The following is a 22,336-nucleotide window of genomic DNA, read 5'->3' as shown; positions in this document are numbered from 1 at the left end:
TACAGGTGCCCGCCACCTCGCCCGGCTAATTTTTTATATTTTTTAGTAGAGACGGGGTTTCACCGTGTTAGCCAGGATGGTCTCCATCTCCTGACCTCGTGATCCGCCCGTCTCGGCCTCCCAAAGTGCTGGGATTACAGGCTTGAGCCACCGTGCCCGGCCTGAGTTGTTTATTCTTTTAAGAATTACTGTTACACTTTAATTAATTCAGAATAAAAAAATAAATCTTCACAGCCTAAATTTAGTGAAGAGATTATACTGAATATTTGGTCTGACTTTGTTAATAACTTAAAGTTGGTATTATTTCTTTGTCTCATAGTAGTTTGTAAGGATCAGATTAGTTGGAATTCATGGACTTGTCTTTTAAAAAGTGAGATAATGATAAAGACCTTAGGTAATATTGTTATTAAATGACAATTGGATTGTTGTTTTGTTTTTTGGGGCTTTACTCCTTGTGCCCTTAGGCAGCCTTTGACTACCAGCATTTTGTCACCTTCACTTTAGGGGTTCCTTCTAGTGATTTTTTTTATTTGTAGAAGCAACTTTAATTTAATTTGAGTTAATCTCTAGTTTAAAATAAGCTAAGGGGGCAGGTAGGGGCTTCGTGTCAGTCAGATCTGGGTTTAAATCCTGGTCCACCTTGTATTAGCTGTGTGATCTTGGTCAAATTACTCAAACTTTCAAAACCTGTTATCTCTCAGTAAAACTGAAACAGTAAGGGCCGGGCGCGGTGGCTCAAGCCTGTAATCCCAGCACTTTGGGAGGCCGAGACGGGTGGATCATGAGGTCAGGAGATCGAGACCATCCTGGCTAATACGGTGAAACCCCGTCTCTACTAAAAAAAAAATACAAAAAACTAGCCGGGCGAGGTGGCGGGCGCCTGTAGTCCCAGCTACTCGGGAGGCTGAGGCAGGAGAATGGTGTGAACCCGGGAGGCAGAGCTTGGAGTGAGCTGAGATCCGGCCACTGTACTCCAGCCTGGGCGACAGAGTGAGACTCCGTCTCAAAAAAAAAAAAACTGAAACAGTAATACCACTGCTTAGGATGGATAGGACAATTTAATAAGCTCAAGTATGTAAGTGGTTGGTTATTCAGGAGGGGTAGGGGTAGTTTTCTTCCTGTCTTCCCCTTGCCTATTAGCAGTAGCCTCAGTGTTAAATGGCAAGATACAGCCCAAGATTTCCACGTAAAGACATCAGCAGTGCACAGCTCCTCCCCTCATCTTTGTCCCTGTATACCATGGTCAAGGAAATGAGAAGTAAACTAGCTGCTGTAGGCCACTGACACTCTCCTTAGAAATACTAAATATTTCTTTTCCCACCTTCTTCTTTTCAGTGTAATCTAACTTGAGTTCTCTGAATGCTTGACCTTCCCAGGACATTTCAGCGGGTGAGAAAGCCTGACGCTGCTTGGATTACTTGAATGTATACAGAGCTACTCACTTATATGTCCATGCGTTTTGGGTTTTTTGTTTGTTTGTTTTTTGTTTTTTATTTTAGTTATATAGTTTGTGGAATTATTTTGCAAGTTACCTTTTTGCCTTCAGACTTTTCAAAAAAGAACTTTTTAAAATTTTGTGACAGGATAAGCAGTATGGTGGTTAGCAATGTTAGTGTTTACCAGTTTGCTGAAGGGAAAATCAAACAACGTATGTCCAAACTCTGTTTAAGAATTTCCATGGGATTCTGAATTCCTTAATCTCTGTAGTTTTGTGAAGTCATAGCAACATGCCGCATACTTGAGTTATAGCTCCTTGTAGAAATATGTTTGTATAATTTGACTTTATGCTCAAAATAAGAAACAAGTAGCCATTAAAAAAAAAAACATCTTGGTACTTTCTCACCTCTCTACTCCTTTCCCATCCTGAAAAATACACCCTCCTATCATGCCTGCCTCCCCTTCTCACTGTTGTAACCAGCCTTTTGTTTCGTCCGCAGCTGAGGTTTGAGAGGTGAATATTCACTTTCCCACATACCCTTGCACATTGTGAGCCAGACTTCTTCACCGAAAGTGCTGAGGCCCAAGTGTCAAGTGACTCTCAGCTGCCAGATCCAGCAGTCACTTTTGCCCCTTAACATGCATGACTTGCTTTTGACACCTGCAAAGCTGCTTACCACTCTCTTCCTGAAGGGGTTGCCTCCTTTGGCTTCTAGGCCAACATTCTCTTCATAGTTCTTCTTGTCCTCTGGCCCACCCTTCTTCCTCTCTGCAGAATCCTTTTCTTCTCCCAGTTCCCTAAATGCTAGTGATCCACTGGATTCAGCCTTTGGCCTTTTTTCTCTGTGTATGCTCTTCTTGGATTATCTCATGTTGCATATATAGATGAGTCATAAATCTGTAAATCCCAGATCTTTCTCTTAGGATTCAGGACAACCAACTACTAGATACCTTGACTTAAATTTATTATACCAGTACCAGCTATTCCAACTGAAAAATTGAATTGACTGGAAATCATGTTGATTATAGAGTAGTTTTCTCCATCTCCCTGCCTCCAGTCTTTCCTCCCTTCAGTCTTGCTTCTACATTCCTGGTAGAATTCTTTTTAAAACGGAATTGTGACCTCATTGCCTCACTTGTTAAAACCCTTCAGGGGTTTCCTTACTGTCCCTTTCTAATTAGGATCTTACAATATTGAACTTTTCCTGAGTTGCACTCTGGAAAATCGTCCCCATCCTTCAATTTTCCAACCTTCACCCCCTACCCCGACCCTTTGGTGTTCTGGGAAACCACAAAGGACTATCTTGCTCTCCAGTATTCTGCGATTAGACCCATCTCTGTCCTTCCTCCTGACTCCCAGATGATCCTTGTTTACCTGCCTCTAGAAAACTCCAGACCCCTTCCTTTTCTTTGAGACAGCCCTCATTAATGTTTTATTGCAATAGCTTGAAGAAAATCACCTCCCTAATTGTCTGGCGCATTTTGTCTCTCACAAGTCTTTCCTTGTTAATTTATTATAGTTATTATTATATCATGTTACGTTCGTTTGTAATATCTCTACATTATATTATTTATAATAAATTACAATATATTGTTTATAAATTATTAGTATAAAATACTATTTTATGTTTATACTTTCACTTTAAGTCCTTAGTGTTTATAAAATACTTGTATTTATAAACAAAGATCAACTATAAAATAAGTCTGTCCCAATATTTCTATTTCTAGATGCTTTTAAGAGGTGTTTTTTAGTAGTTGGAGGTTTTATTAATTATGTTACCAACTAAACTGCTGAGACACCCAAATAGAATGACTTAAATAACATAGATGTTTATTTTCTCCTCACAGAACAGTCCAGATATGAGCAGCCAGCAACTGGCAAGATAGCACTGCTGTGCTACACACATGATTTCTAAGGTTGTCCTGCTGTCCCCATTTCTAGCCCGCAGGAAAAAAGGAAAAGGACGGCCAAGTCAAGTAGCCTTGTCTTTATGAAGGTTACCAGGAAGTTAGTTGAACTGCTTCTTACGTTCTATTGGTCCCTCTTTATTAGGCGGCCACACCTGGCTGCAAACGAGGCTGGGAAATGTTCTCTCTAGATGGGCACCTTTGCACCCAAATAAACTGGGTGGTGATGGTGGCAGGTGTCTGTTACCAAATAATGGTTTTGGGGGCACACTTAGTAGTTATCATAGGAATGGAAGACTATTTTGATTAAAAAGTCAACTTGGGAGGAAATGAGTGATTAAAAATAAAAAACATCTGGACCTACCCTAAAAGCTTCAGTACTTGCCATATATAAGTAACAAGACCCAATATTTCTTTTTTCCTTCTAGAAAAGTACGCCATGCAGAGTTAAGAGTATGTAAATTTGAAAGACAGTTTGTAGCTCTCATCCTCAACCAGTGCATTTGTGGTGAAAATGGGTGGCATAGGATGCCTGAGCATATTACAGACAAATGCTTGCAACGTGGAATCCTCTCTACACTTTTTAGTCTCATTACTTACATTTTCAAATTCAGTACAACTTGTGATATCAGTTTATCACCATCTTCAAAATATTTTCTGAAAGATAATATTGATATATTTTCTAAGTGGAAGAATTATTCCTTTCCTGCTCTCTTGTATTCCTCACTCTCAAATGTGTTACATAATTTGGGTCAATTTCCTGGCTGATGTTCTCTGGCATACTAGTAACAGAATGAATGTATGCTTGCCGACATGCAAATCCTCTCAGCCCATGGTACAGGGCAGCCTCTAACCATGAGCAGCTTCAGCTGTTTCCTGCTTTATGCAGTACAGATACTGTCATGTTGTACATATATTCTGATATGGAAAAGTGTGGGAAATGCTATTTTCATGGTTTGTGTCAATTGCCTCTCTTTTTGTACTCCAAAGTTTTTACTAGAAAATAATTGTAATATGTAACATCCTACCATAGTAAAAGGTCAATCCCCTTCTTAAAGAAGTAAAAATTGTCTTGCTATGTTATCCACTTTGGATGGACTATAACTGTAAAATATCTAAGATATGATGTGACTACAGATTATTTGCCTAAAAATATCTAGACTTGTGTTTATATATCAGCCTTAAATAATGGCATCAGACCTTTCTAGCCCATGTGGCCTATAATTAGGGTGATAGTAACAACTGGTTTTTCTGGAAAAGTCCCTGGTTTTTGTTTACTATTATTGCTTATTGCTGGTCTCGGTTATCACAGTTCTTTTTGCATTTATACACTTTATTGCCTTTTAAACAATTTTTACATATAGTGAAGACAGGGTCTTACTATGTTCCCAGGCTGGTCTCAAACTCCTGGGCTCAAGCAATCCTCCCAAAGTGCTTTACTGCACCTGGCTGTGTCATTTTAGATATTAGCACTGCTTACCCTAAATAATTCTGGCCAGAATGGTGGTAGTAATCCATGCTCCATCTTTTCCAAACTAATCTAAGCATGGGTGGATCTTTAAGCTCTTGGAGGGCAAGGACTGTATCTATCTTGCTCTACTTTTGTGTGTGTGTGGTTGTGGTTGTGTGCGCGCGCAGCGCGCGCGCGTGTGGTGTCTTCAGCACCTAGCACATTACCTAAGCTAAACATTTGTTGAAAATGTAAATGATTGTGAGCTTGAGGGCTTCATGACAACACAGTTGGTAAAGTCTATGATGGGCAAGATACGTTGTTGCCAACTACAAATCTTAAATACCTGACACAGTGTGTAGTGTTTAGGAATGAATAGATTAATGAATGGTCACCTCAGTCTTACATATTTCTTAGCATTTGCAGCCTCTGTCTAAAGATATTGAGGTCCATCAACACATTAGACAATCCTACAATTACAGTTGTAACATGTTGTATATAAAGTCACACAAGCAACTGTTTCTTGGTTATAATGATCTGTGTTTACTGCTTTTTGATTTTATGAGGAAAAAAGATGGCATTTACTCCAACAATGATCACATCGTAGATAGATAAATTCTATCACTTGTAAGATTTAGACCTTAATTTATAACCAATGTATGATATTTTAGGCAGGAATTCCCAGTGAATGTGCCAGGAATGACTACCGGATGGCTGAAATATCCACTCCTTTGGGCAGGGCCAGAGACCCTTTCCCTGATTTTATTCGCCCTCCTCAGTTTACCCCAGGGCATATATAAATGTCCTTTCCTCTGTGGGCCATGAAGTGAAACAGATTGGGAAACACTGTTAATGACCTCTACAACTAAAATAGCAGGTGCTTAAATAAATGCATTGGCACCCTTGACATTTGAGTATGCAAAAATAATTTTCAAAATGTTGGGCCATTTTTTGAGAGTTAAATAGATGTGCTTTATCAGAAAGTAAATATCCAAGATTATCCAAGTCAAAAACTATAATCTTCAAAGAAGCAATTCATCTAAAATAAGTAACAACATACTGAATTAGAAAGCATGTTCTCACATGAAGTTCACAAAAAAGTCTCACAAAAAAAGAAGGATAGTATGTTTATTTATATTTTGGACCTTCCCACCACAGGAAGGCTTCAGTGTGTTTACGAACTGCAGGCTGCTCAATTGCGATTCAGTCCTACATCTCTAATAATGGTTTATTGCAGAGGGAAGTGTTAGAAATTATAGCATCATAACAGTGGCTCTCTACTAAAATTCTGCTAGTTAAGATAATTTGGGGAAAGGGAAGAGACCATTAATTCCAAGCACACCTTAGTTTGTGAAGGGCTTCCAGTTGCATATCCTATCAGATCTGTTTTTCTAAAGATCATTTGTTATTTTCACAAGAGCTGCACAAGTAGATGCTAAGTACTTAGAAACAGAATTAAATAAATTGAATATGAATAAAACACTTGTTTGCTTTATCAAATCCTTTGAAATAGAACAAAAGTTGTATTTAGCCAAGTTTACCAATTTATCGCTAAGTCGAAAATAAGGACTTGTTTGTATTACTTCAAAAGGCCAACCCTTTAGGGGGATTTTTATTTAGCTCTCAAAAGTTTTCTCATGTCAATAATGAATTCCACTGCAATAGCAATTATATTGTCATAGGTCATTAATGATTTTTAAGTCTTCATTACGCTTCAATGAGATTGAGATTAAGATCTCTGTAATATTTGACTGATGTATACTTTAACTGTCTCCTCATCTAGTGGTTTTCTTGCTTTTCTGCTCTCTCTTTTCTTCATTGATTTTTTTTCTTCTCAAAGCCTTCATGATTCTTTATTTTTCCCCCATCACCACCACATTTCAAATCCTGGGTTTTCCTCAGGGGCCCCACGTTCTCCAAATTTTTCTGGACATTTAAATCCAATTTTGGGGAGTTGTTAGGGTAGGAACATTCAGTGAGCGGGCCTACCATGTGTTCAACATTACACTGAGTGGTGTATGTAATGGTCTCTACTAAAAAATACAAAAAGCTAGCCGGGCGAGGTGGCGGGCGCCTGTAGTCCCAGCTACTCGGGAGGCTGAGGCAGGAGAATGGCATAAACCCGGTAGGCGGAGCTTGCAGTGAGCTGAGATCCGGCCACCGCACTCCAGCCTGGGCGACAGAGCGAGACTCCATCTCAAAAAAAAAAAAAAAAGAATTGAATTTCTAGTTTAAATTAGCTCCATAATAGAAATTCTAGGCTATTTGTGTATAAATTATTCCATGTTAGATATCTTTATACAGGTGTAAACTATTTGCCCTAATTAGCCCATAAATCTATCCATTTTACTCAATACCTTTTCTACCACTCACAACCTAGTTTTAAATACGTACATATATCCTTTGCCTGGAGTCAAGCAATAGCTGCTTTCCTGATCTTACATCTTCCCTCAGTAACCTGTATGCTAAGCCCAGAGTAATCTTTTAAAAGGCACAAATTTAATTTTCATCAACTTCCAATCTGCAGCTAGAAACACACCAGTGACTTAAAACTGCCCTTAGTTTGATAACATCAAACTACGCTTCTAAGCATCATCTCACACTGCATGTTCCTGTGACTCTTCAAGCTTTGGGCACTAGCCTTCTTTCAGTTCTTTGTTCCCTCTCTCCACAGGGCCTTTGCACATTCTGGGCCACCATACCCCTATACTGTTTCTTCACACCTCTCTTCCATCATGATTTCCTCAGAAAATTCCTCCCTGATCTTGCCAACTGGAGGAAACACCCCATTATGCACTTTCGTAGTACCATGCAACCAGGAGAAGGTCCAAACTTCCTGGGATCTGAAATTTATGCAATTTGAGGGGCTGTCTTTAAGAAAAATACATAACATTAGAGATACAAATATGAGTACAGGGCCTTGGATGCGGACAGTGTGAGGATAGGGTCCTGAGCTTTAACCTTCTTTCACTGCATGGCAAATCTGCCTCAGCCTGTACCTCTTGTTGGTAGCTCTTCACATTGATGATTTAATTTATAGACGCAACTAGATGAATATTTCTTTCCACTACACTATGCACTGTGTGAGAGAGGAAATATGTCTGAATTTACTCCCCACGCTTTCTCCAGGAATTTGCATAGTGTTAACACTTGAGTGTACAGTATATATTTCTTAGGTAAAGGAATAAATGAGCAAATGAATAATTAAAAGAAGACTTAGAGTTAATGCTCATAATGCCTTATAAAATTGGCTGAATTTTTTGGAACCCAAAGCCAAGTGGAGAACATCTGGGTTCCATGGCTCATACCATTTCATCATGAAAGACAAACTTCTCAGTACCAGGTGGTAAAGATGAATGCTGATAGGGTTATTTATATAAAGCACCTTATTCCACATAATGAATAATAACCAGCAGTTGTTACTCAGTGCTTACCATGTGCCAGGTACTTGCTCAACACTTGCACATGGTATTCTGCCTTAACACATATGGCATTCACCACTAACTCCGGGGTTACTCTCAGTCAGAATTTCTGCCTCCACTGAGGGCAGAAAACCCCATGCAGGACAAGGAGAAGGAGGCCTGAGGTGCTGGCACCTTCAGTGTCTCAAGGGTCCTCCCTCTCTGGAGCTCCTTCCTCTCTGCCATGTTATATCACCTGTTACGTGCTAAAATGGTGTTTACTTGCCACTGCCCCAGAGATCATACTGGCTTATCACCTGCCCTCTGCTAGGAATTAGTTCTTGGTGTTATCTCCTAGTGAGGGTATGCCCAAGCTTACCTTTGTCTTTGTTTTCCTGTAGAGTGCTTAATTACGAGCCAGACTACATACAGGTGGTCTATCAGAATGACTTAGCATCAGAATGACCTGTTAAAAAGAGTTCTAATACGTTGCCCAGCTGGACATTGAAAAATGCCTGTCAAAGTTGATCATTTTGACTTTGGTATAATTAATAGTGACCTTTTCTCACTGCCAGTATTTGGTTCAGGTTGGGTGCCTTCTGAGCACCCTTCTGGAATGCTGTACAGTTGTGAGTGATTCATTCTGTTAACAAACCTTTATTAAGTGCCTAATCTATGCTGTGCCCTGAGGATATACAGATAAAAGAAACTGTCCTCCCATTAGGTGGAGGCATGGAAACCCAAGAGGAGGAAGAAAGGGAGACAGAGAGAACTGACAGTTCTGCAAGTGTCATGAGCAGCCATTGTCTGACTTTGCATTCATTTCTGGTCCTACTGGCTAGAATCTCCTAATAAACTACCAAGTAATCCTTTTAACTCAGTAAGCTACCTATCCAAGGATTAGAATTTGTATCTGAGTATTTTTCTCTCATACTGACTTTGAGAACTTTTTGAGGGTTAGTGAGGTCAGCATCCAGGTACTTTTTCCAGTAATCTGTACCAAACCAGGAATGAGGACTGACAGGCTCCCAGCTGTCTATCACCAGAGCACATATTTATGGATTTATGATCAGAGAGTCTTTTGGTCCCAAAAAATAACTGGAAAAGAATGTGGCAACTTCCTGGGACCATGGAAATCTGCTTGGTTGTCAGGGATATGCTATGCCAGGTATATGCTAGAAGAAATACTATTAAATGTCAGTAAACTTAAAAGGAAAATGGTCAAGTTTAATCTAAGATGTCCATTTTGCAGATGGAAAGAAGCAGGAAATTTAAAAATGCAAGCAAAGCTCCCAATAGAAATCCTACTAACTGTCTCATAAACTGGATGAAGTTAGGCGATAAAGTTGAACCAAATTATTCACTCAGTTTGGGATGACTTTCTCTGGAGCCTTTATTAAGGTCTCTTAGCTGCCAGACTCTGTTTTAGGGACTAATGAAACTATTGTCATTATCCCTTGCTCTTTTTATGTTTCCTCTAAGTTGCTTTCTCAGTAAGGACAGCTTTTGATTTTTTAAAAAATTATTTCCCTTTTTAATCCCCAGAACCCTATAGCAAAAACTCCGTAATTATTTGTTAAAGTTTCTAGTAGAGAGTACACTAAGCGGGGTCTATAGATACTAAAGCTCTTGTGAAATTCTGCTGGCCTGAGTTCATGATTTAAGTGAATGCTGGTGATAGCTTATAGAAGAAACTGAGATTGTGTGGAATAAAATGTGGAAGCCATTGATTTTAGAGCCTGTTTTTTATTGTTCTGTGACTAACATCTCATTTGTAAGCCCTCAAACGTGGGCCTTGACTTTTAGAATTGAGAGCTAGAAGTAAAATCAAATTCACAACAGTGTACTAACACATTTTTGTTAATTCCTAAGATACTTTGCTTTAGACCTATTAACATATTTAGAGTTCTGTTCCTTAGCTCTGAAGCAAATTTGCTCTGTGAATAGCACTACACTAGGGAGAAATCCTAAAGGAGACACTAAAATGTAATTTGTGTAAAGTTCTTTTTATATTTCATAAGTTATGAATTTTCTATAGTCTTGTTCTTTTAGGTGTTAAATGGATTTATAAAAGCTTTTGGTGGTTAGAAAATGAATGGTTTTGCCCAATGCGAAATCTGAGATCAGTTTTATGTAAGGAGTGTTTCTTAAAACCTTGAGATTTTTTCCGTAAAAAAAATTATTTCGGTTATTTTGAGGTATCTAAACCAAAATAGCATTAGAAAGGAACTATTTTTAAAAGTTTAATTTCTTATCATAATCTTTTGAGAGGGAGTGACACTAGTGACTTACTTTTCATTTCTGTATAGAGTTATATCAGCTATAGAGTATTTTGTATGCTTGTAATACCCATAACTATGAACACTTAAATAATACAGTAATACAGAGGCCTATTGGAAAAAAACTAAATCATTCCTTTTTCCCCTATTGCTTCTGAAGCATTTGTTATTTTCTTTAACCATATAAATTTTTGATATCTGATTTGGGTGTGGTGTGTGAGTATCTGTGTGTACATACACATATGTGCTTACGCGTTTGTTGAGTGTTGAGGAAGCCTTATTGTAGAGAGGTTGTAGCTCGTTATAAACTGTAATTTGTTCTCATTTGATTTATTTCAATGAAAGATTTGAGAATTTGATCCTCATAAGTCTCTTACATGTTCTCCCATTTGCCCAGGTTGACCAAGAGGGCTGACTTTTTTCCCTGCAGAAAGAAAGTGAAAGTTGGTATTTGATTAGGTAGTTAATTCGTGCCTACATGGAAAATTACAGACCAGATGTGGTGGCCCATGTCTGTAATCCCAACACTTTGGGAGGCCAAGGTGGGTGAATCACTTGAGTCCAGGAGTTCAAGACCAGCCTGGGCAATATGGTGAAACCCTGTCCCTACTAAAAATACAAAAAATTAGCTGAGCTACTCCAGAGGCTGAGGTGGGAGAATCACCTGAGCCCAGGAGGTTAAGCTGCAGTGAGCCAAGATCACGCCACTGCACTCTAGCGGGGACAACTGGAGTGAGATCCTATTTCAAAAAAAAAAAAAAGCAAACTAAAAAAGAATAAGTATAATTGAGTATTATATTGATTATATTAATCAAGCCATTTGCTGCTTTATACATTAAACTCTTATTTAAATAATATTTGAATAATAATATTTCAAAGCCATTTGGCTTCCTTCTTTTAATAGGGGTACTAAGACCTCCTAGTGCAGATAAACTTTTAAAGTTATTTTATTTTATTTTATTTTATTTTATTTTATTTTATTTTGAGAGAGAGTCTTGCGCTGTTGCCCAGGTTGGAGTGCAATGGCGCAATCTCAGCTCACTGCAACCTGTGCCTCCCAGGTTCAAGCGATTCTCCTTCCTCAGCCTCCTGAGTAGCTGGGATTCCAGGCACCTGCCACCCAGCTAATTTTTATATTTGTAGTAGAGTCAGGGTTTCACCATGTTGGTCAGGCTGGTCTCGAACTCATGACCTCAGGTGATCTGTCCGCCTCAGCCTTCCACAGTGCTGGGATTTCACAGGTGTGAGCCGCTGCACCCGGCCAACTTTTAAAGTTTTAATTTAGGTGATTATATTCTGTTTTAATGCTAGGATTTTCTTGTATTGCTCATAACAATCTCATAAATATATGTTTTCCAGCAGTCACCAAGCTACCCACATTTACCCTGGCTAAGAAATGTGAACAAAGAGCAGGATTTGAATCCAGGTCTCTTGGGCATCGGAGTTGTGCTCTTTATAGTACCATTTGCCACCTCTTCCTATAACTAATTTTTTTGTTGTTTTTGGAGATGGAGTTTTGCTCTTGTTGCCCAGGCTGGAGTGCAGTGGGGCAATCTCGGCTCACTGAAACCTCTGCCTCCCGGGTACAAGCTATTCTCATACTTCAGCCTCCCAATAGCTGGGATTACAGGAACTTGCACGCCTGGCTAATTTTTTGTATTTTTAGTAGAGACGGGATTTCATCATATTGGCCAGGCTGGTCTCGGGTTCCTGACCTCAGGTGATCCACCTGCCTTGGCCTCCCAAAGTGCTAGGATTACAAGCATGAGCCACTGCGTCTGGCCAATAATTTTAATTTAAACACATCTAAAAGAATAAATAAAATTGAATGCCAAATGTTTATCATCAGTCATTTATTCTAGGATTACTCTATGTATATGGTGCTACATGCTAGTTCAAAAATTCAATGAATTACCCTAGTCATCTTCAGTTAAAGATTAAGACAGACTTTTCTCCTCAATGATTCTTTTTTTTTCTTTTTTAAATTCAGATTCCGCAAACATCTTTGGGGACTTACTTTGTGCCAGACCTAAACCAGGTGTTCCTAATACATTACACTATGAGGTGGTTTTTATTATTAAGATTTTACAGAGGAGGCATGAATGTTAGGTAATAACATAAGCAATCTTTTAAAAACATACTTGAACTTAGAATGAAGTCTAGCATGAATAGCTACAATAGGCCACAACCATATCTACCTTCACTATCCTAGTTCTGTTGAAAGGCAGTTTAGGCAGTAAAAATAAACAAAGGTTGAGATCTGGTTTATTTATTTAACAGCTTTATGGAGATAAAATTTACATACCATACAATTTACCCATTTGAAGTATATAATTCAGTGTTTTTTAGTGTAACCACAGGATTGCCCAACAACTGTGTCTTCTGATTTTTAAACTGTTATTGATTTTTTTCATTACTACTAACCATACATTTGAATAAGAAAACAGGATCATAATTCTAAAATGATTTAGATTCAACCCTGTTATTTTCCGATTTAGTTTTTTTCAACCAAAGTCCAATAACTTTGCCTTTTCAGTTCTAGTACAAAAAACTTTCTTGACTTCTACGAGAAATGTTTGCTTGCAGGAATGTTAAACTGATTTTCATGTGTGCCATTGACCAAGAAAAGCTTTGGAATGTGAAATCTGCTTCCACATAATGTAATTATTTAAGTCTGTTGCAATAGTCATACTATAAAGGAGAAATCAAAGAATATATGCAATTAATACTTAATAAATATGCCGTTCTCAAGTTAAAAAACAAAAATCCCTTGATAACCATTTATAGCCATTCTGAGTTCTGATTCACTAAGGAGATCAAACCTCAAGATATGGATAGGATGCAGAGAAACCAGGTGCTGATCTCTTCTCTCATTGGCTTAACTTCACATTAGAAAGAATCATATTGTTATGATGGTCATACTTCCCAAAGCAATATTTAGATCCGGTGCTATTCCTATCAAACTACCAGTGTCATTTTTCACAGAATTAGAAAAAACTATTCTAAAATTCACATGGAACCCAAAAAAAAGCCAAATCGCCAGAGCAATCCTAAACAAAAAGAACAAAGCTGGAGACATCACATTACGTGACTTCAAACTATACTACAAGACTACAGTAACCAAAACAGCATGGTACTGATACAAAAGCAGACACACATACCACTGGAACAGGACAGAGAGTCCACAAAACTACACACATACAGCCACCTGATATTTGTGACAAAGTCGACAATAACAATGGGAAATGGACTCCCTATTCAATAAATGGTGCTGGGATAACTGGCTAGCCATATGAAGAAGATTGAAACTGGACCCCTTGCTTTCACCATATACAAAAACTAACTCAAGATGGATTAAAGGCTTAAATGTAAGACCTAAAACAATAAAAACTGTAGAAGAAAACCTAAAAAATACTACTCTGGATGTTGGTCTTGGCAAAGAATTTATGACTATGTCCCCAAAGGCAATTGCAACAAAAACAAAAATTGACAAGTGGGACCTAATTAAACTGAAGAGCTTCTTCACAGCAAATTAAACTATCAACAGTTAACAGACAGCGTACAGAATGGGAGAAAATACTTGCAAACTATGCATCTGACAAAGGTCTAATATCCAGAATCTATAAGGAACTTAAATCCACAAGCAAAAAACAATCCCATTAAAAAATGGGCAAAGGACATGAACAAACACTTCTCAAAAGAAAACATACATGCAGCCAACAAATATATTAAAAAATGCTCATCATCACTAATCATTAGAGAAATGCAAATCAAAAAGACAGTGAGATACCCTCTCACACCAGAATGGCTATTATTAAAAAGTCAAAAAATGCCAGATGCTGGCAAGGTTGCAGAGAAAAGAGAACACTTACGCACTGCTTGTAGGGATGTAAATTAGTTCAGCCACTGTGGAAAGCAATGTGGAGATTTCTCAAAAGAGTTAAAACAGAACTGTAATTCAACCCAGCAATCTCTATTGTGTATATACCCAAAGGAAAACAAATCATTCTACAAAAAAGACATGTACTTGTATGTTCATTGCAGCACTGCTCACAGTAGCAAAGACATGGAATCAACCAAGATGTCCGTCGACAGTGGACTGGATTTTTGTATGGTACATATACACCATGGAATACTATGCAACCATAAAAAAAGAATGAATCATGTTTTTTGCAGCATCATGGATGCAGCTGCAGGCCATTATCCTAGGCAAAGTAAGGCAGGAACATAAAACCAAATACCACATGTTCTTACTTATAAGTGGGAGCTAAACACTGAATACACATGGATACAAAGAAGGGAACAATAGACACAGGGGCCTGCTTAATGGGGGAGGGAAAGGAGGAGGGTTGGGTTGGAAGGCTCCCTGTTAGGTGCTATGCTCATTACCTTGATCAGGAGTCCCCAACCCCTGGGCCACAGGCTGCTACTGATCCATAGCCAGTTAGGAACCTGGCTGCACAGCATGAGGTGAGCAGCAGGAGAGTGAGCGGAGCTACATCTGTATTTACAGCCATTCCCCATTGCTCACATTACTGCCTGAGCTCTGCCTCATGTCAGATCAGCAGCAGCATTAGATTCTCATAGGAGCATGAACCCTATTGTGAACTGTGAATTCAAGGGATCTAGATTCTGCTATCCTTGTGATAACCTAATGCCCGATGATCTGTCACTGTCTCCCATCACTCTCAGATGGGACCGTCTAATTGCAGGAAAAGCTCAGGGATTGCACTGATTCTACATTATGGTGAGTTGTATTATTATTTCATTATATATTACAGTGTAATAATAGAAATAAAGTGCATAACAAATGTGATGCACTTGAGTTAGCCCGAAACCATCCCCTCCCCATCCGTGGAAAAATTGTCTTCCATGAAACCAGTCCTTGGTGCCAAAAAGGTTGGGGACTGCTGACCTTGGTGATGGGATCATTCATACACCAAGCCTCAGCAACTAGTTTACCCATGTTACAAACCTGAACCTAAAGTAAGTCACTTGAGGATCATAATGTACTTAATATACTATATTATATAAATATGTGTTCAATATACTTTATACACATACACACTCAGTATATATGAAAACCTACTTTTGTTTTCAAATTGCTTGTTCATCGTTAATTCAGTTGATGGTTGAAATACCCCCCTGGTAGGAAGAGCATATGTCATTATCCCCATTTTTGGTGGGTAAAATGGTATAACAGATGCATTAATTCAAGTCCTGTGGCTGACATTGCTGGAAAGTACTGGTTTTCTGCCTTATGGCCTGGGCACTTTCTTAAGCCTGTAGTTAACATCCATGCTTTGATTTCCATACTTTGGCTTACCCATGAGATGTGATATCTGTACAGGCATATACTAGACCAATAACTGGGATAGCATTAAAATTATTTGTAGTTTCTCTAGCACATCATTTATCTCATGCTATGCCTTTGCCCTTGCTATTTCTTCAGTCAAAATTGTTTTCCCTCCTCTCCCCACCACCTCATGTCTCACCCTTCCTTCATCTCTCAGCTCAAAACCACACCTCTGTGAAGTTCTCCCAGTAACTACATGCAGACTTGGGCTTGCCCCATCCTGTGCATCTGCTATACTTTGTATTAACTTCATATTACTTTGTATTAAGGTCAGAGCAATGCCCTCACTATTAGGTTGGTGCAACTGTTGCCATTAAAAGTAGTGGCAAAAACCACAATCACTTTCACACCAACCTAGTATGTTGTAATTGTACCCTTATTTCTTGTCATCCTGCATTAGACTGGGATCTCCTTGAGGGCAAGGATCTATATTAGATCATCTCTGCATTCCCCTCCATGGTGCTAGGCACAGGGCTGGTGGCTTTCTTGAATTCCTAGTGAATGTCAGGAAAGGATGGTGGTGATTACATAATTTCATTGCTTTGTCACCTTTAAGCCAAGGACAACAGTGAGGAGTTTCCTCCTTCAATAGCCAACCCTTAGCCAATAACACAGCCATTGGATGATTCGTGGTAGAGAAAAATATTTAGAGATGAAAGATTCTTTTAGCTCTCTCACTTAATTAGCTCAGAGAGGTCATTTAAGCTTTCTGAGCCTCAGGTTTCCTCATACTGTTGGGCAGTAGTAATGCCTAGACCACTGGGTTATTATGAAAATAAATAGAGATCTTATATAGGAAAGTAGCTTGCAAACCGAAAAGCACTGCAAACATGAGAAATAAAGAAGAAAAGGTAATCTGGTAGGAAGAACCTGTGCTTTGGCCTTAGGTGGGATTTTCAATCCAGACTCTGCTACTGATTATTTAATGTCCACAACTTCTGTGAGTCTATTTCTTCCCCTCTCAAGGGTAAATAACAACACTTTGGCTGCTTAGAGTAATGTTGTGAAGGTTAAATAGGATTCAGGCAGTGTTCCACTGTGTTCCACCTGTGTACGCTCAACTTTTTCCACCCAGAACTTTCAGATATTGTATGTTCCTTCCTCTGCACCTTCTTTTCTATGGCAGAATCAGTCCTTTGTACTCCAGGGAAAGCAGGCACCTACTCTCAGGCTGGGGAAATAAATAGTGAGGAGAGATCACCAGAGGAAGAGACAGGCTTCCCTGGCATGTAATCCCAGCCAGCAGGGATGTGCCTTGGGACAGGGCGGAGGCACAGCCTCAGTGTCATGTCACGGCGCATTCCTAGGACAGCTGGTTCTGCAGCAACTTCTTTTACCATTTCCTTTGAAACTTTTTATTGAAGTGAAAATGTACATACCAAAAACATTTTATTGAAGTGGAAGCCTGAGTGTACAGATCACATTTTATAAATTGAACACACCCGTGTAACCAGATCATTCATTCTTGCCTAGTGTTCTATTTTATAAATATACCACATCTTTTTTTTTTATTCTACAGTTGATAGGCATTTGGATAGCTTACAATTTAGAGCTAATACAAATGGTGCTGCTATGAGCATTCTCATACATGTTTTTGGATGCATATATACCCGTGTTTCTTACAGGTATATACCTAGCAGTGGAATTGCAGGATCATAGAGTGTGCTTATGCTCAATTTTAGTAGATAATACTAAAACATTTCCCAGAGTTTCCCAACATTGACACACTCACCAGCAGTATTTGCGTTCCAGTTGCTCCAGCATCCCCACCGGCACTTAGTATTATCTGTCATTTTAATTTTAGGAATTCTGGTGGATTTTATAATTTCATACAACATTTGGAAATAGAGCCACTCTCTTAGCCCCCCAAAGCTTAAACTTTTGTACATTTATTTTCCGGAATGTGCGCTGTATAAAACTGGGAAGTTGTATCAGATGTAAAGCTCCTAGTACAGTGCTTGCCACGTGGAAGGAAAATGACAAGTGATAGCCACTATTACTGTCACCATTATCATCATCACTAAATGCCATCTATGTTCTTCAAGGGTGAGAGTAGGGCATGGTGGATTACAAAGGTGAATAAGACATATTCTCTGCCTACAAGGAGCTCAAGATCTAGTGGAAGAGATGGAGATTAGAAACAGATTTTGTTTTGTTTTGTTTTGAGGCGGAGTTTTGCTCTGTTGCCCAGGCTGGAGTGCTGTGGCACGATCTCACCTCACTGCAACCTCTGCCACCTGGGTTCAAGTTCTTCCTGCCTCAGCTTCCTGAGTAGCTGGGATTATAGGCGCCTGGCACCAAGCCTCACTAATTTTTGTATTTTTAGTAGAGACGGGGTTTTGCCATGTTGGCCAGGCTGGTCTCAAACTCCTGACCTCAGGTGATCTGCTCACCTCGGCCTCCCAAAGTGCTGGGATTACAGATGTGAGCCACCATGTCCGGCCTACAAACAGATTATTATTAAACAATTTGATAGCAATTTGAAGGAAAAGGTAGTGCTTGAGCTAGCACTTATTAAGGAAAAGTCCAATAGAAAGAAAAAAGAGAAATGGGCTGGAGAAAACAGCAAGGGCACAAAACTTCTGGTGGGGGGTGGCAGAGTAGACAATGTGCTGGAAGAGAGGAGCTCATCTGAGGTTGGAGTGGTCGTGCGCTATCTGTTATTCAGTATTACCTTTCTTGCAGGGAGTCTGGGGCCAGAGCTGGTGACAGCGTGTGAAGTTACAGTACTCTGTATTCTGTTGCTGTGCCCACTGCCACTACTTTTGAACTTTTCTTTTCCCACTGGGAAGGTGGACCGCCTCTTCTGTTTCGTGGAATCAAAGCCTGTCCTGAGTACAAGGTGCTTGAAAACTACCATTGACACTTCAACAGCTGCAAAATAACACTGGTTGCAAGGATCCAACAATGTCTCTGCTGTATGGTCCTTTAACTATTTATTTTTATGCTGAGACCTGGCTTAGAGTATTCATTCTTGCATAGATCAAGGTTGCTTTGTGGTAGCAATTCAGTTTAATAACATGCTCCTCTGCCCAATACCATCTGTAGATGTTAATAAATGTTCTCAAGGAATTTTTAGGATGCTGAAGATGATGATCAAGATCTCAAAATCATTTCATTGATTGAGCACCTACTATGTGTCAGGCATTGGCTACATAGGACAAAGAAGGAAGCTGGACATAGTGTATGTCTTCATTGAATTGGTAATCCAGTGGGCGATCAGACAAGTAAATACAGTGTGATAAGAGCTGTGATGGGCGGGGGTACAGAGTTCTGTGAGAACACATCAAAGAAGCACCTCATCCATACTAGGGGATCAGGGAAAGCTTTCTGGAAAAGGCTGCAGAAACCTGATAGCCTGGTGAAGAGGAGTAGGGAGGAAGTAATCAAGGCAGAGGAAACAAAGTGTTAGAGAGGCTGAACACAAGGGAGAGAATGGCTTGTTAGAGAAACTGGCAGAAGTTACTGGCCTAGAACAGAGAGAACCTGGAGAGTTTTTACCAAGGGACCCATGGCAAGATGGAAAAGGGATTAAAGGAGGTAAAGACTGGCAGCAGAAAGACCAGTTGTGATAATCATGGTGTAAAAGACAAATAACCAATGTCCTCAGTACACTGACTTTCAAAATTCACTTCTCTCTCAATCCGCCAACGCAGACATCCTGGTCTCCCTAGAACCAAATACAACTACAGTCATATGTCACTTAATAGGGATACCTTCTGAAAAATGTGGTGTTAGGCAATTTCATTGTTAAGTGAATATCAGAGTGTGCTTACACAAAGCTAGATGATGGGTGTGTGTGTATATGCATGTATGTATGTATTCATATGGAAGACCAAATTCCCAACATCATTACTGAATATCAGTCCTTTCCCCTACTTCAGGAGTCTCCAGTCCCCAGGCTGCAGACTGGTACCTGTCAATGGCTGTTAGGAACTGGGCTGCACGGCAGTAGGTGAGCAGCAGGAGAGTGAGCATTACTGCCTGAGCTCCACTTTGTGTCAAATCAGCAGCAGCATTAGATTCTCATAGTAGCGTGAACCCTATTGTGAGCTCCGCATGTGAGGGAATCTAGGTTGTGCACAGCGTATGAGAATCTAATGCCTGATGATCCAACCAAGATGAAACAATTTCATCCCAAAACCATCTCTCCCCACGACGCCCATTTGTGGAAAAATTGCCTTCTACAAAACTTGTCTGTGGTGCCAAAGAGGTTGAGGACCACTGCCCTACTTGATCTGTAATGCCAATGTTTAGTGCTCTGTATCAGGTTTCTGTGTACTTCATTATAAAATGGAGTCTTGCTCTGTCACCCAGGCTGGAGTGCAGTGGCGTGATCTTGTCTCACTGCAACCTCCTTCCTCCTCCCGGGTTCAAGCAATTCTTCTGCCTCAGCCTCCCAAGTAGCTGGGATTACAAGTGTGCACCACTATGCCTGCTAAATTTTTGTATTTTTAATAGAGATGGGGTTTCACCATATTGGCCAGGCTGGTCTCAAACTCCTGCCTCAAATGATCCACCTACCTCGGCCTCCCAAAGTGCTGGGATTATAGGCATGAGCCACCATCTTGTATCTTATGGGGCCACCATCATATATGCAGTCCATTGTTGACCAAAACACCATGATGCAGTTCATGACTCTATTTAAAAAGTAAAGAAAAATCCTATTTGAAGGAAATATTACATGCAAAAAAAAAAAAATCTATTGTTCCTATTACTCATGCAGATGGCCCTTTAAAGCCATGGTCCCCAGGTATGATTGTTACATTGTTTGCCAGAAATAAACCTGTGCAAGGTGTACTCTTTAGTCTCTGTACATGAAGTAAGAGTCATTCTGTATAACCTGCAGCTTGATGCTGTGTTTTGTGCATTCTAGATAGGAACTGAAGAGCTCAAAATGACATGAGGTTGAGCTGTTTCTCATTTAGTTTAGCTTGCTATGATTCCAGTAGCCTTTCTTCCTGCTTACCCAAGCCATTCATGAAAGCAAAACCCACACAAGATACAGGAGCTCAGAATAAAAGGGGTTCAAGTGGGTGTGTTATCTCCCACTTCCCCAACTAAGGTACAAATGGTTATTTTGCTTTTTTTCACTTCCTTGGTAATATATATATATATTTTTTTTTTACAAACACTGGATACCAGGCATTTCATACGTAAGCCCTGAAGTCTGGGAATGTGATTTCTAACAATTTTATGTTTGGAGTTCTTAGGCCTATGTTTACCTGCTTACATAAGAGGTATTTCGCTTACAAAACTAACTACAGATGTGATCATTGCTGTAGTATTCATCATATTTTATTAAGAAATATTATGTACCTGCTCTGTGCAGTACTAGGTATGTGGAATGTTTTAGACAAAATAAACAAATAAATAAGACCTGGTCCCTGCTTTCAGAAACTTAATTTAAAACAGAGCAGAATCAAAGTACTAATGCCTTTTTCGTTGTGTCATCCAAGGAAGACACGAACAATCAGTCACAGCACTGTTACCTACTGAAACCAGAATCGGCCTCAGAATCCTCCTCAACACAGCATTCCAGACAACCCATGAATAGATAATTCATCATCCTGGCCGGGCGCGGTGGCTCACGCCTGTAATCCCAGCACTTTGGGAGGCTGAGGTGGGCAGATCACAAGATCAGGAGTTCGAAACCAGCCTGGCCAATATGGTGAAACCCTGTCTCTACTGAAAATACAAAAATTAGCCAGGCGTGGTAGATGCCTGTAGTCCCAGCTACGCGGGAGGCTAAGGCAGGAGAATCGCTTGAACCAAAGAGGTAGAGGTTGCATTGAGCTGAGATCACACCACTGCACTCTAGCCTGGGCGACATAAATAAATAAAAATAAAACATTAAAAATTCATCTTCCATCCTTAATTTATTTATTTATTTATTTTTTTTTTATTTTTATTTTTATTTTTTTTTGAGACGGAGTCTCGTTCTGTCGCCCGGGCTGGAGTGCAGTGGCCGGATCTCAGCTCACTGCGAGCTCCGCCTCCCGGGTTTACGCCATTCTCCTGCCTCAGCCTCCCGAGTAGCTGGGACTACAGGCGCCCGCCACCTCACCTGGCTAGTTTTTTGTATTTTTTAGTAGAGACGGGGTTTCACCATGTTAGTCAGGATGGTCTCGATCTTCTGACCTCGTGATCCGCCCGTCTCGGCCTCCCAAAGCGCTGGGATTACAGGCTTGAGCCACCGCGCCCGGCCAATCCTTAATTTAAAAAAATGGATGCATTCCCAAAAATCTTGGGTACTTGCCTTGGTTTTTATTGCTTTGTCTTTTGCTAGTTTTTAAAGAAATAACATGATAAAGCAATATGAATATGGAAACCCAAGAACCTCCCAAGAAAACAACATATGGGGCCGGGCGCGGTGGCTCAAGCCTGTAATCCCAGCACTTTGGGAGGCCGAGACGGGCGGATCATGAGGTCAGGAGATCGAGACCATCCTGGCTAATACGGTGAAACCCCGTCTCTACTAAAAAATACAAAAAACTAGCCGGGC

The 22,336-nt window shown here is 39.9% G+C and overlaps 1 protein-coding gene and 1 long non-coding RNA gene across 12 annotated transcripts in view; one reads left to right on the top strand and one right to left on the bottom strand.

Annotated features, from left to right (window-relative positions):
• The window catches only part of LOC108541663 (uncharacterized), a 9,918-nt gene extending 7,419 nt beyond the window's left edge, over window positions 1-2,499 (bottom strand). Inside the window, exon 1 of the long non-coding RNA XR_001889020.1 lies at window positions 2,115-2,499. This is a non-coding gene — a long non-coding RNA (uncharacterized LOC108541663). The remainder of the gene's footprint in view (window positions 1-2,114) is intronic.
• Window positions 1-22,336, top strand: part of LRRC8D (leucine rich repeat containing 8 VRAC subunit D) — a 123,639-nt gene that overhangs the window by 96,806 nt on the left and 4,497 nt on the right. Inside the window, exon 6 of one of the 11 annotated variants that reach the window (XM_017891243.1) lies at window positions 18,517-18,673. The exons of the other annotated variants lie outside the window; for them this stretch is intronic. The gene's annotated coding sequence lies outside the window, so the exon portion shown is untranslated. The remainder of the gene's footprint in view (window positions 1-18,516; window positions 18,674-22,336) is intronic. 11 annotated transcript variants of the gene reach the window in all.

Source organism: Rhinopithecus bieti, unplaced genomic scaffold, assembly GCF_001698545.2.
Source record: "Rhinopithecus bieti isolate Rb0 unplaced genomic scaffold, ASM169854v2 scaffold_19858, whole genome shotgun sequence".
Taxonomy (NCBI): Eukaryota; Metazoa; Chordata; class Mammalia; order Primates; family Cercopithecidae; genus Rhinopithecus; species Rhinopithecus bieti.
This window is presented reverse-complemented; position numbering and strand designations above follow the sequence as displayed.